This window comes from Bombina bombina, chromosome 4, assembly GCF_027579735.1.
Source record: "Bombina bombina isolate aBomBom1 chromosome 4, aBomBom1.pri, whole genome shotgun sequence".
Taxonomy (NCBI): domain Eukaryota; kingdom Metazoa; phylum Chordata; class Amphibia; order Anura; family Bombinatoridae; genus Bombina; species Bombina bombina.
Genome location: NC_069502.1, coordinates 570,174,801 through 570,190,343, shown reverse-complemented (window position 1 = coordinate 570,190,343; position 15,543 = coordinate 570,174,801). Strand labels below are relative to the sequence as shown.

Genomic DNA, 15,543 nt, shown 5'->3' with positions numbered 1-15,543 from the left:
CTTAGCAAAGTTTATAAAACTTCAGCTAAGGCAAGATAAACACTTTATGTTCCTTCAACTTTGAGCAAATCTAAATTATTTTTGTATTATATGGTTCCCAGATTCCTCACTACAGACAAGCTTAGAAAAGTAAGTGATTTAGGATCATTTAGTTTCCCCCTGATTCTAATGTGGAATTGAGCCCTATATATAATATATATAAAGGTGTTGTGGACTTCTAAAACGTCTTTTAAAAGACAGTGATGTCGTTCAATCAACATGTTCCATTTAACTTGTGCAAACCAGTCGGATAATGTACAGTTTGCCACACATTTCCACGGGGTCAGTTGCTTCACTGAATATTTGGAGGTGTCTTATTTGTTACTAAATGTGCTGTTGCTGTATTAGGATGGTTTTAAACAAACATACACTAATAGACTGAACCATAAGACTTGTTCATGTAAGGTGTGCGTCATTGTAAGGCTTGCACTGCTCTTTATCTGCATGAGACTTACTCTTTAAATGTAAGACTATATTTAAATGCACTACAGATGTTTCCTTCCTGCTCATCGCCAGTGGAAACTGCCTTATTAATTAATAGTAGTATGATCTAATGTTTGTGGTAATATTGAAATAAATTGATTAACTTTACAATTCCGTACTGTTGAATGAATACGCTGTTTTTAAAGGGATATTCTAATGTAATTTTTGGGAAACACATAGGTAAACTTCCACTCTGTAGCCACAAGCATTGCAGCTCCTGAGTAGAACAGCCAGTCAGGAGTAGCAGTCGCACAACCCACCAGTGGATGTCTGTGTTCTGCATGGTAGCTGCAAAGCTTATGAGTCGTGAGTGGGTTTAACCTATGTGGTTTACATAAATGTCATGCTTGAAAAGTTAAAGGTAATATAGCCATTTCTGGGTGAATTTTTGTATAGTCCTTGTAGAGTAGATAAGAAAGTGACATGCTTCTTTTTTTAAATTTTTTCTTCTTCTACATTTTAGTACGCTTGTGTATGTATGGTATAATATTTCATTGCACCATTTCATTATTTGTATCGATTTATAATCTATCTCTTTGTTTCTGCCTTAATAAATGAGAAACAGCTTTCATTCTTTATCAGTAACACCTTTTTTTCATTATCGGTTTTGGGAGAATAGTCCTATACGTAACAGGTGTCAGTCCTGTTTTCCTGATCATAATCCAAATTCTCAATACTCAACAAAATGATGGGGCCATTTCCATTTATCAAATTCAACACTTAAATGGCCTTTAAAAAATCCTGGACAACGCTTGTCCGCTTCTTAGCGAGTACCCCAAAAGTTTTTGAGTGTAACATTGGTTTTGCACATGCAAAATATTCACTGACATTGCCCTCACTATATTGGATGACTTTAGGAAGCAAAGTTACCAAACCGTTACAAATGCTACTTGCAATTAACTTGAGTAAAAAAAATAATTATATATATATATATATATATATATATATATATATATATATATATATAAAAAGCACTTTTTGACTAAAGTCTAATCCATAACCCAACAAACACACATGTCCACTATACCATTGTTTGTCAACCGCAGTCCTCAAGTGCCCCCAACATATATATATATATATATATATCTATATATATATATATATATATATATATATATAAAGCACTTTTTGACTAAAGTCTAATCCATAACCCAACAAACACACATGTCCACTATACCATTGTTTGTCAACCGCAGTCCTCAAGTGCCCCCAACAGTGCAGGTTTTCATTATACATGAACCAGTGCACAGGTGAAATTATCAGCTGATGGATGAGAGCAGGTTAGTAACCATGTGTGTTACTGATCAGCTGATTACTTGACCTGTGCGCTGGTTCGGCTATAATGAAAACCTGGCCTGTTGGGGGGACTCGAGGACCACGTTTATGAAACACTGCATTATACAAATAAAGCACTCTTTAAATCCTTTAAAAAAGAGACATACACACATATCTCTGGCTTTGGAGAATAACACATATAACCTATTAGCATCACTACACACTATTAAAAGGAATCAATCTTTATTCTGTTTTTTATTAATCCTGTGCATTTGGTGTTCAGATTACAAATTTGGGAAATTAACAAGGAAGATAACAATTTAATGTTGTTTTCAGGAAGTAAAGACTTTTGAGTTTAAGAGATATTTAGATATTAGAATAATTTTTGGCTTTGTGGTCAGTAGAAATACACTCTAACAATACCAGCGACATTCAGAAATATTTATCAACTCGTTATAAGGAGCTTGAAATGAAAAACAACCTCTGCCACAGTACTAATTAAACTAATAGCCAACATTGGTTTACAGTTTTATCCTTAAACCTGTACTTCAAGCTTTTACTTAATATATAGCTAAATCTCATTTATAATAAGTACAGCGTTTGCATGCAGAAAAGCAAGTGTACAAAGGTATGTGTTCTCTTTCTTCTCTGTGACTTGAATTCACTAATGTGTCACATCAGTATGCAGCTCACATTAACAGCTATACTACTGAAAGTGCTGTTCGTCTCTGTATCAGCAGGTTTTCTAAGATACTTACATCTGCTCTAGGGTCTGTTACATCTAGCAAGTATTTGCCTTTTTATTGGGCTGACCAATCTACTGTGACTCTAGTTTAATTGATAGCATGTCAGCTTGTGACCAGAAGGCATGCTAAAGAGAATTGATGTCTGTGAAAACTCACAACCTTCTGCTTCTGTGTGGTACCGACCCTCTCCCACCCATTAAATAGCAGAGGCATTATCAGAAAATGAAGCTTTCTTCATGCCTCTGCAGAATTTAGCGTTGCTCTAATTCATGAAAAGGGATGAGTCAAGTGCTCTGGCAATCACCCAGCAGCATCGTGTTTCTTTCCCTGACACAGTATAGTTCAGTGTTACAAGGCTCAGGGACACTTATTTGCCTGGTGTTTTTTAACCCACTCTAAATCTGGGCATGCTGTTAAAGAATTCATAAGGCAGTCTGACAAAGGCTAAACAAGGAGAAATCAATTTTCCAGTAATTGCCACTCTAGGCTGTAAAGTGAGTCTTGATAGTGCGGGAACAGGGGAGAGCACTTGTTAATGAGATCATACCAGGTATACGTCTTGTGTATCGACAGAAAGTGGGTGACTCACACATTCTGCTTATTCAAGACTACTTTCTGAAGGTTCTTGGAGACAAAGTTACACATGGATGCTCTGCATTGCAAGCACGAGCCCAGCCAATAAAAGCACGGTGTGTGATGCTATGCTTGGATAAAAATAGACTCTGATCACACTCAGTAGAATACTTTACCTAGCGTTGTGCTTGGTTCTGAGTTTTAGTTACATATCATGTTTAACCCCTTGGCTGCCAGCAAAGTACTGTGGCCTTTTCTTGGCAACCACAGGGTAAAAGGAAAATATTTGCTCCACTTTGATTTTTTTTTTTAATAGTTCAATCAAGAAACATTTATATGACAGATTGTTGATTTCCAGGTGTGTGTTTACTTACCAGGACTGTATATTTTTTGGCCAATAACCATTGTTGCTCTAAAACCATTTTAAGCAACATTACTTTTTCATGAGGGTAACCAAAACAGGACAAATAGGTTCCTCAATATCATTTAATGCTAGAGAAGGTGGGCCCTGCTCCACTGAATTGACTACCGTAACTGTAAAATTTATATTTGTAAAATACCTGCATAGCCTACAGTTGTATGCACAGGACTTGGCCTCTATGTCAAATTATTTTTATATTGTTTGTGTCCCCCAACGGAAGTGAAAGGCATTCTATTTAAATTAAGCAATAATGTCTGCTCACAACATAAGACATATGGCACCACAATGCACATTTCTGCTGTGTAAACCTTTATATAATGTGTTTGGCACCAGAGAATGCACACATTTCCTGGATGTACAGTATATAATGTAACAAAAGAATAGGAAATGGTTGTGCAGGTGCATCATATATCGTTTTCACTCCTGAGGATGCATTTCTGGAGAAAGTTGGTGATGAGCACACTGTCAGGCTACAGAATCCTTAGCGGATCTATAATTTACATAGAATGTTTAAGAGCCAAACACAGTTTTTAAAAGGAAATAAAGCCCAAAATATTTCTTTTTTTATTTAGATTTTATAAAGAAAATTCTATTATCAGTTACTTTGTTCTCTTGGTATCTTTTTTTTTCCAGGTGGGTAGGCTCAGGAGCATTCAGGTGTCAGGGGCACAATATTTGGCAGAAGATTTTCAAGACTGATTTTAACAGCATACATTGTGAAAACACTGCTGACATCTAGTGCTCAAAAGCATTCTTGTGAAACTGCTGCTAATATAGTGTCCCTGACATGTGCACGACACTTATCTAGGTATCGCTTAAAAAAATACTAGACATGGGCGTTTCGTTCCGAATTGAAATTTGGACGAATTTGTCGAATTCGGAGCTTTGGATCGATTGGAATTTCCGAATTACCCTAGCAACGGAACTAAACTAATCCGAATACATTTGTAACGAATAAATCCGAATTAGTTCTGATTTATTCGTTACATTCAAATGGCCATGGTCTAATCACAATTACACTAGTATTGTACAGTATATTAGGTTATGACACTCTGCTAGCTCTGTGCAGAGCACATTATGTAGCTGGTACCTGTGAGGTTGGTACTTAGGTGGGATGTGCTGTGTATTACACTAGTATTATGTACTGTATATTAGGTTATATACCTCTGCTAGCTCTGTGCAGGGCACATTATGTAGCTGGTATCTGTGAGGTTGGTATGTGCTGTGTATTACACTAGTATTATGTACTGTATATTAGGTTATATACCTCTGCTAGCTCTGTGCATATTGTGTAGCTGGTACCTGTGAGGTTGGTACTTATGTTGATTCAGATGGGTTACACCTAATATACAGTACATAATACTAGTCTAATACGCAGCACATCCCACCTAACACATACCGAACTTCCAAATTTACTAATCGAATACATCCAAATTTATTCAAATCCGAAACAAATACATTTGAATGTATCCAAATTCGAATCGATCTGAAAACGAAATTCGAAAAAATCTGAATCGGTCCGAAACAAATTTTTCCGCCGCGCCCAAGTCTAAATAATACCATGATAACAAAGTAAATCTGATAATAGAAGTAAATTGGAAAACTTCTTTAAAATGATATGGTCTGTCTGAATCATAAAAGAAACATTTGGGATTTCATTTTAAAAACAAGACAAGGAGTTTTGTATACAAATATAAGACTAGAAAGTAGAACCCAGAAGAATAATTCAGTTGCAGTGGTTTTCTGGCTGCCGAGATCTGTCGGATTTGTCATGTCCTTGCTTTTGTTGCTATCTTTAAGAATCACATATTCCTGACACCTGGTACACCAGCTGGATTGAAGCATTTGAGCATTTTATCTTTAATTCAGTTCATTCTTATGCAATCATAAAATATAGATTTCTCTTGCTTCCCTGACAATTCTGCAAATGAGATTGTAGTGCATGAGGGAATTAACATTATTTATTAGTATTTTATTATTTTCTCCTTCTTTTATACCTTTTACATTATTGATCTCTTCAGAAGTGCCATAATTACAGCGGGAACAAGGATTTGATCTCCTATGTTTTTTTTACTCTGATGATCCACTCCAGAGAGAATTGCTGGAGACTCCACGCCTTCTATCAGATATTGCTGTAGCTCTCAAGAATCATCAAGTGTTTCAGATCGTTTGCCACATTGTTAACGCAGTGTTTAAATGTTGCTAGACCATTATAGGTGCAGTGTCAGTATGAGAAATTGTAAGTCAGTTAATTATAAAATAAATAGGGATTTCTTTATTGAAGAATGTTTAATTGTGTAATGATATCATGTTGTTGTAGAATTGCTTTAGAGAATCTAAGAAAATCAATCATCAGAATAAATGTAGTAGAATATTCAATGGCTCAATCATTGTCACCCAGGGACAGTCTGCCTGCTTTGCCTCATGAGGATATATATTGTATATTATTAGGGATTGTAAGGACATATAGCAATTGTTACCACCTCTTTTTCAGTGAGACTTAAAGGGACGTTAATTTAATCTCCACAAAAATGTTTAATCAAGAGTAATAAAACCACATTGTAATATACATTAAAGGGACAGTCAAGTCTAAAAAAAATCTTTCATGATTCAAATAGGGCATGTTATTTTAAACAACTTTCCGATTTACTTTTATCACCAATTTTGCTTTGTTCCCTTGGTATTCTTAGTTGAAAGCTAAACCTATTAGGTTCATATGCTAATTTTCTTAGACCTTGAAGGCCGCCTCTAATCTGAATGCATTTTGACCACTAGAGGGCATTAGTTCACGTGTTTCATATAGATAACATTGAGTTCATGTCTGTGAATTTACAGAGGAGTGAGCACTAATTTGCTAAAATGCAAGTCTGTCAAAAGAACTGAAATAAGGGGCAGTCTGCTGAGGCTTATATACAAGGTAATTACAGTGGTAAAACGTGTATTATTATAACTGTGTTGGTTATGCAAAACTGGGTAATGGGTAATTAAGGGATTATCTATCTTTTAAAACAACAAAAATTCTGGTGTTGACTGTCCCTTTAATTATTTTGCTTGTTTAGCTGTAAAGTACCTTTGAAACTTGTTACAGTTGCACTTCCTCTAGACTGTCTGGAGTGCCTTAGTCATACTTAAAGGGACATTATACACTAGATTTTTCTTTGCATAAATGTTTTGTAGATGATTATATTTTTAAATAACATTGCACTGATTTTCAGACTCCTAACTAAGCCGAACGTTTTAGAAGTATACTGATGTTTACCTACTCCAGCTTGCTCCTGTTTGTGTAAAGAGTCTTTTCATAAGAAGGGGGAGGGTAGGGGTTGTATGCTTTTTTTTTGCTATCTCTAAAATCTCAGGAACAGCAAAGAACCTAAGTTCTAGCTGCTAATTGGTCGCTACATATATATATACTGATTTCTTTCATGTAATTGGCAAGAGTCCATGAGTTAGTGACGTATGGGTTATACAATCCTACCAGGAGGGGCAAAGTTTCCCAAACTTCAAAATGTCTATAAATACACCCCTCACCACACCCACAATTCAGTTTTTACAAAGTTTGCCTCCCTATGGAGGTGGTGAAATAAGTTTGTGCTTGATTTTCTTCTGTGATATGTGCTTCTCAGCATTTTGAAGCCTGATTCCTCTCAGAGTACAGTGAATGTCAGAGGGATGTGAAGAGAGTATCGCTTATTGATTTTATGGTTTTCCTCACAGGAAATCTTTTCAAAGGTTCCCTGTTATCGGTCGTAGAGATTCATCTCCTACCACCCTTTTCAGATCAACGATATATTCTCATATTCCATTACCTCTACTGTTACTGTTTCAGTACTGGTTTGGCTATCTGATATATGTGGAAGGGTGTCTTTCGGTAAGTATGTTTTCATTACTTAAGACACTCTGAGCTATGGTTTGGCACTTTATGTATTAATATAAAGTTCTAAATATATATATTGTACTTATATTTGCCATGAGTCAGGTTTATGTATATTTCCTTTCTTTTGCATGATGTACCGAGTCCACGGATTCATCCTTACTTGTGGGATATTATCCCTCCTAACAGGAAGTGGCAAAGAGAGCACCACAGCAGAGCTGTTTATATAGCTCCCCCCTTAACCCCACCCCCAGTCATTCTCTTTGCCAGCTCTAAGCAGGAAGGGTAAAGAGAAAGAGGTGTTAAGCTGTTAGTTTTATTTTATCTACAATCAAGAGTTGGTTATTTTTAAATGGTACCGGTGTTGTACTATTTACTCTCAGGCAGGACATAGATGAAGATTTCTGCCTGGAGGATTATGATCTTAGCATTTGTAACTAAGGTCCACAACTGTTCCTACAGAAGCTGAAGAGTACAGGAAAACTTCAGTGTGAGGAACGGTTTCTTGCTATACAGCAATGAGGTATTTTCAGTCATTTTTTTCTGCAGAGACTGTGTTAACTCAGAAAGGCTGATAGTATCCCCATTAGGGGAAGGGTAAGCAGTAATCCTAGTATTTTAAGAGGCTTTACTAGCTTGCATAAAGGGCTAATCTTTTTGGGCACTCAGTTTGTATATGAGAGATTGGGACAAACGTTTGTTCTGGGAGTAACGTTTTTTTTTTACATTTGTTGGGACATTTACTTGAGGGTTCATTTGGCTTAGTTGGGGTTATTATAACCCACATGGCTTTCAAACAAGGTTTGTTGGATTTGTGTAGGCCCCAGCAACATCGAGTGTGGTGGGCGGGGCCTATTTTCGCGTCTCAGTTGCGCATTGTTATACTGGCAAGCAGCAAGCAACTTCTCCTGAGGTCCTGATATCCTTCTGAGGGCCTAATCGAAGTTTTTAACCTTATATTATTGTTCCCTAAGGGCAGGTAGGGCCACAGCAGAGTTGTGGCAAGGTGCTAATAGGGGTTTAAACCGGTTTTAGACATTTATCAATCCGGTTTTCTCATTTGGGGGTTTATTGCTTGTTTACTTGTGGTGCAATCCTTCTAAAGCTTTTGTCCATCCCTTTCAAAGGTAAGACCCTATTCTGGGGCCTGCACTGAAAGAGATAATTTCAGACATTACTGGAGGGAAGGGTCATGCCCTCCCTCAAGATAAGTCAAATAAGACAAGGACCAAACAAAATAATTTTCGTTCCTTTCGAAACTTCAAGCGTGGTCCCACTTCATTTTCCTCTGCTGCAAAGCAAGAGGGGAACTTTGCTCAATCCAAGCCAAAATGGAGACCTAATCAGGCTTGGAACAAGGGTAAACAGGCCAAAACAACTGCTGCTGCCACTAAGTCAGCATGAAGGGGTAGCCCCCGATTTGGGACCGGATCTAGTAGGGGGCAGACTCTCTCTCTTTGCTCAGGCCTGGGCAAGAGACGTTCAGGATTCCTGGGCAGTAGAAATTGTAACCCAGGGATACCTTCTAGATTTCAAGGATTCTCCTCCAAGGGGGAGGTTCCATCTTTCTCAATTGTCTGTAAACCCGACAAAAAGAGAGACGCTGTGTAGAAGACCTTTTTACCATGGGAGTGATCTGCCCAGTTCCAAAAGCGGGGCAGGGGTTCTACTCCAATCTGTTTGTGGTTCCCAAAAAAGAGGGAACTTTCAGACCAATTCTAGATCTCAAGATCCTAAACCAATTCCTAAGAGTCCCATCTTTCAAGATGGAGACCATTCGGACTATCTTACCATTGATCCAGGAGGGTCAATATATGACCACCGTGGACTTAAAGCATGCGTATCTACACATTCCTATCCACAAAGGTCATCACCAGTTCCTCAGGTTTGCCTTTCTGGACAAGCATTATGAGTTTGTGGCTCTTCCTTTCGGTTTGGCCACGGCACCACGAATCTTCACAAAGGTGCTAGGGTCCCTTCTGGCGGTTCTAAGGCCGCGGGGCATAGCACTGGCGCCTTATCTAGACGACATTCTAATTCAAGCGTCGACCTTCCAAGTAGCCAAGTCTCACATGGACTTAGTGTTGGCCTTTCTAAGATCTCACGGGTGGAAGGTGAACGGAAAAAACAGTTCTCTTCCCCTCCCTCACAAGAGTTTCATTTCTAGGGACTCAGTGGACATGAAAATATTTCTGACGGAGGTCAGGAAATCAAAGATTTTGTCCACCTGCCGAGCTCTTCATTCCATTCCTCGGCCGTCAGTGGCTCAGTGTATGGAGGTAATCGGTCTAATGGTGGCGGCAATGGACATAGTTCCATTTGCTCGCTTGCATCTCAGACCACTGCAACTATGCATGCTCAATCAGTGGAATGGGGATTATGCGGATTTATCTCCTCAGATAAATCTGGATCAAGAGACCAGAGACTCTTTTCTTTGGTGGTTGTCACAGGATCATCTGTCCCAGGGAATGTGTTTCCGCAGGCCAGATTGGGTTATAGTGATGACAGACGCCAGCCTTCTGAGCTGGGGTACAGTCTGAAATTCCCTGAAAGCACAGGGTTTGTGGACTCGGGAGGAGGCTCTCCTACCTATAAATATTCTGGAATTAAGAGCGATATTCAATGCTCTCCAGGCATGGCCTCAACTGGCTTCAGCCAGATTCATCAGGTTTAAGTCGGATAACATCACGACTGTGGCGTATATCAATCATCAGGGCAGAACAAAGAGTTCCTTAGTGATGATAGAAGTCTCAAGGATAATCAGATGGGCAGAGGCTCACCTCAGCAAGCTATATCCCAGGGGTAGAGAACTGGGAGGCAGATTTTCTAAGTCGTCAGACTTTTCATCCGGGGGAGTGGGAACTCCATCCGGAGGTGTTTGCTCAGCTAGTTCGGCTATGGGGCACACCAGAATTGGATCTGATGGCGTCTCGTCAGCACGCCAAACTTCCTTGTTACGGATCCAGGTCAAGAGATCCTCAGGCTGTACTGATAGATGCCCTAGCAATACCCTGGTCGTTCAACCTGGTTTATGTGTTTCCACCATTTCCTCTCCTTCCTCGTTTGATTGCCAGAATCAAACAGGAGAGAGCTTTGGTGATCTTGATAGCTCCTGCGTGGCCACGCAGGACTTGGTATCCAGACCTGGTGGACATGTCATCTCTTCCACCATGGACTCTGCCACTGAGACAGGACCTTCTCATTCAAGGTCCATTCCAGCATCCAAATCTAATTTCTCTGCAACTGACTGCTTGGAGATTGAACGCTTGATTTTATCAAAGCGAGGTTTCTCTGAGTCGGTCATAGATACCTTGATTCAGGCTCGAAAGCCTGTTACCAGGAAAATCTATCATAAGATATGGCGTAAATATCTTTTTTGGTGCGAATCCAAAGGCTACTCCTGGAGTAAAATCAGGATTCCTAGGATTTTGTCTTTTCTCCAAGAGGGATTGGAGAAAGGATTGTAAGCTAGTTCCCTAAAAGGACAGATATCTGCTCTGTCTATTCTGTTGCATAAGCGTCTGGCAGATGTTCCAGACGTTCGGGCTTTTTGTCAGGCTTTAGCTAGAATTAAGCCTGTGTTTAAACCTGTTGCTCCGCCATGGAGTCTAAATTTAGTTCTTAAAGTTCTTCAGGGGGGTTCCGTTTGAACCCATGCATTCCTTAGATATTAAGCTTTTATCTTGGAAGGTTTTGTTCCTAGTTGCTATCTCTTCAGCTCGAAGAGTTTCTGAACTATCTGCATTACAATGTAATTCACCTTATCTTGTTTTCCATGCTAATAAGGTGGTTTTGCATACCAAGCCTGGGTTCCTACCCAAGGTTGTTACTAACCTGGAATATCAATCAGGAAATTGTTGTTCCTTCTCTGTGTCCTAATCCTCCTTCTAAGAAGGAACGTCTGTTGCACAACTTGGACGTGGTTCATGCTTTGAAATTTTATTTACAGGCAACCAAAGATTTTCGTCAAACATCTTCTTTGTTTGTTGTCTATTCTGGAAAGCGTAGGGGTCAAAAGGCTACGGCGACTTCTCTTTCCTTTTGGCTGAAAAGCATCATACGTTTGGCTTCTGAGACTGCGGGACAGCAGCATCCTGAAAGGATTACAGCTCATTCTACAAGAGCGGTAGCTTTTAAAAATGATGCTTCTGTTGAACAGATTTGTAAGACTGCGACTTGGTCTTCGCTCCATACTTTTTAAAAATTTTACAAATTTGATACTTTTGCTTCTTTGGAGGCTATTTTTGGGAGAAAGGTTTTGCAAGCAGTGGTGCCTTCCGTTTAGGTTCCTGTCTTGTCCCTCCCTTCATCCGTGTCCTAAAGCTTTGGTATTGGTATCCCACAAGTAAGGATGAATCCGTGGACTCGGTACATCATGTATTTATGCTTACCTGATAAATTTCTTTCTTTTGCGATGTACCGAGTCCACGGCCCGCCCTGTCTATTCAAGACAGATGGTATTTTTTATTAAAAACTTCAGTCACCTCTGCACCTTATAGTTTCTCCTTTTTCTTCCTTGGCCTTCGGTCGAATGACTGGGGGGTGGGGTTAAGGGGGGAGCTAAATAGACAGCTCTGCTGTGGTGCTCTCTTTGCCACTTCCTGTTAGGAAGGATAATATCCCACAAGTAAGGATGAATCCGTGGACTCAGTACATCGCAAAAGAAAGAAATTTATCAGGTAAGCATAAATTTTGTTTTTGCAGACTATCAGTTTCAAAATTGGGAAAACCTATTTAGGAAGTTACTTTTTTCTCACCTGGGGTATAGTCTCTTTTCAAATAGACTGTTTTTTCATTAATTGTTGCGGGCAAAATTAGGCTCGCAAGGTCACAAAATGCTGATATTTATTGCGTCATTCTTGGCGCGAGAATTTTTTGGCGCGAAGGTACGTTCGGTATCAAAAATTCGCCATTTACGGCGTCTTAGTTGACGCCAGGTTTCCTTGCACAAGGTTGCGTCTGCCATGACGCAAGTTACGTTATTTCCGGATGTTGTTAGCGCCAAAAAAAATTTGCATTGTGTGTCATACTTGGCACCAAATAATTTAATTATTTAAACCCCACTTCCTATATGCCTCTTGCCTTTTTCTATGCTAAGAGGGCTATGCTGTTTGCATTTTTTCCCATTTTTGAAACTGCCATATAAGGAAATTGATAATTTTGCTTTATATGTTGTTTTTTTCTCTTACATTTGCAAGATGTCTCAATCTGATCCTGTCTCAGAAACCACTGTTGGAACCCTGCTGCCTGATAACAGTTCTACCAAAGCTAAGTGTATCTGTTGTAGCTGTGGTATGTAATAGTTGTCATGATAAACTTTTACATGCAGAGAATGTATCCATCAGTACTAGTACAACGCCTGTAGTTCCTTCAACATCTAATGTACATGATATCCCTGTGAATATAAAATATTTTATTGCTGATGCGATTCAGAAGGCTTGGTCTGCTATTCCGCCTTCTAATAAATGTAAAAGGTCTTTTAAAACTTCTCATAAAGTTGATGAAATTTCAAATTACCGACATCATACTGAATTATCCTCCTCTGATGAGGATCTGATTCAGAAGATCCTACCTCCGATATTGACACTGACAAATCTACTTATCTCTTTAAGATAGAGTATATTCGTTCCTTGTTAAGAGGTGTTGAATACTTTGGATATTGAGGAAACTAGTCCTCTTGATACTAAAACTAATAAACGTTTAAATTCTGTTTATAAACCTCCTGTGGTTGCTCCAGAGGTTTTTCCAGTTCCTGATGCTATTTCTGATATGATTTCAAAGGAATGGAATAGGCCTGGTACTTAGTTTATTCCTTCTTCTAGGTTTAAAAAGTTGTATCCTTTGCCAACAGTTACATTGGAGTTTTGGGAAAAAATCCCCAAAGTTGATGGGGCTATTTCTACTCTTGCCAAACGTACTACTATCCCTATTGAAGATAGTACTTCCTTTAAGGATCCTTTAGATAGGAAACTTGAATCTTATCTAAGGAAAGCTTATTTATAATCTGGCTATCTTCTCAGGGCCTGCCATTTCTATGGCTGATGTTGCAGCTGCATCAACTTTTTGGTTGGAAAGCTTAGCGCAACAGTAAACAGATCCTGATTTGTCTAGCATTGTTCGCTTGCATCAACATGCTAATCATTTTATCTGTGATGCCATTTTTGATATAATCAAAATTAATGTTAGATCTATGTCTTTAGCTATTTTAGCTAGAAGAGCTTTGTAGCTCAAATATTGGAATGCTGACATGGTATCTAAGTCTAGATTACTCTTTCTTTCCAAGGTAACAATTTATTTGGTTCTCAGTTGGATTCAATGATTTCAACTGTCACTGGAGGGACGGGAGTTATTTTACCTCAGGATAAAAGATCTAAGGGTAAATCTAAAGCTTCTAATAGTTTTCGTTCTTTTCAACAGAATAAGGAACAGAAAGCCTACCCTTCCCCCAAATAATCTGGTTCCAATTGGAAACCTTCTTCAAGTTGGAATAATTCCAAGCCGTTTAAGAAATCAAAGCCAGCCCCCAAGTCTGCATGAAGGTGCAGCCCTCATTCCAGCTCAGCTGGTGGGGGGCAAATTAAAATTTTTCGAAAACATTTGGGCAGATTCTGTCCAAAATCAATGCATTCAGAGTATTGTCTCTCAAAGGTATCGAATAGGATTCAGAGTAAGACTTCCTGTGAGAAGATTTTTTTTTCTTGCACGCATCCCAGCATATCCAGTGAAGACTCAGGCTTTTCTGAAGTGTGTTTCAGATCTAGAGCTTTCAGGGGTAATTATACCAGTTTCAGGAACAGGGTCTGGGGTTTTATTCAAATCTATTCATTGTCCCAAAGAAAGAAAATTCATTCAGGCCAGTTATGGATCTGAAAATTTTGAATTGTTTTGTAAGAGTGCCGACTTTCAAAATTGTGACTATAAGGACTATTCTGCCTTTTGTTCAGCAAGGTCATATGTCCACGATAGACTTACAGGATGCATATCTTCATATTCTGATTCATCCAGACCACTATCGGTTTCTGAGATTCTCTTTTCTAGACAAGCATTACCAATTTGTCGCTCTTCCATTTGGCCTAGCGACAGCTCCAAGAATTTTTTCAATGGTTCTCAGTGCCCTACTCTCTGTAATCAGAGAACAGGGTATTGCGGTGTTTCCTTATTTGGACGATATCTTGGTACTAGCTCAGTCTTTACATTCTGCCGGATCTCACACAAATCAACCAGTGTTGTTTCTTCAAAGATATGGTTGGAGGATCAATTTACCAAAAAGTTCCTTGATTCCTCAGACAAGGGTCACCTTTTTAGGTTTCCAGATAGATTCAGTGTCCATGACTCTGTCTCTAACAGACAAGAGATGATTAAAATTGGTTTCAGCTTGTCGGAACCTTCAGTCTCAATCATTCCCTTCAGTAGCTATGTGCATGGAAGTTTTAGGTCTCATGACTGCAGCATCGGACGCAATCTCCTTTGCTCATTTTCATATGAGACCTCTCCAGCTTTGTATGCTGAATCAATGGTGCAGGGATTATACAAATATATCACAATTAATATCCTTAAACGACTCTCTGACTTGGTGGTTAGATCACCATCGTATAGTTCAAGGGGCCTCTTTTGTTCATCCAACCTGGACTGTAATCAAAACAGATGCAAGTCTTTTAGGATGGGGAGCTGTCTGGGGATCTCTGACAGCACAAGGGGTTTGGAAATTACAAGAGGCGAGGTTACTAATCAATTTTTTAGAACTTCGTGCTATTATCAGGGCTCTTCAGGTTTGGCCTCTGTTTAAGAGAGAACCGTTCATTTGTTTTCAGACAGACAATATCACACCTGTGGCATATGTCAATCATCAGGGTGGGACTTGCAGTTCCCTGGCTATGAAAGAAGTATCTCAGATACTTTCTTAGGCGGAATCCAGCTCTTGTCTAATTTCTGCGGTACATAGACTTTACATCCGGGGGAGTGATCGCTGCATCCAGATGAGTTTTTAAAGATTGTTCAGATGTGGGGTCTTCCAGAAATAGATCTGATGGCTTCACATCTAAACAAGAAACTTTCCAGGTAGCTGTCCAGGTCCAGGAATCCTCATGCAGAATTGGTGGATGTGTTAGCAGTTCCTTGGTTTTACCAACCTGCTT

At 39.1% G+C, this 15,543-nt stretch overlaps 1 protein-coding gene across 2 annotated transcripts in view; it reads left to right on the top strand.

Moving 5' to 3' along the window:
* Positions 1–15,543, top strand: part of BACH2 (BTB domain and CNC homolog 2) — a 508,005-nt gene that overhangs the window by 267,313 nt on the left and 225,149 nt on the right. The gene's annotated exons all lie outside the window — the stretch shown is intronic.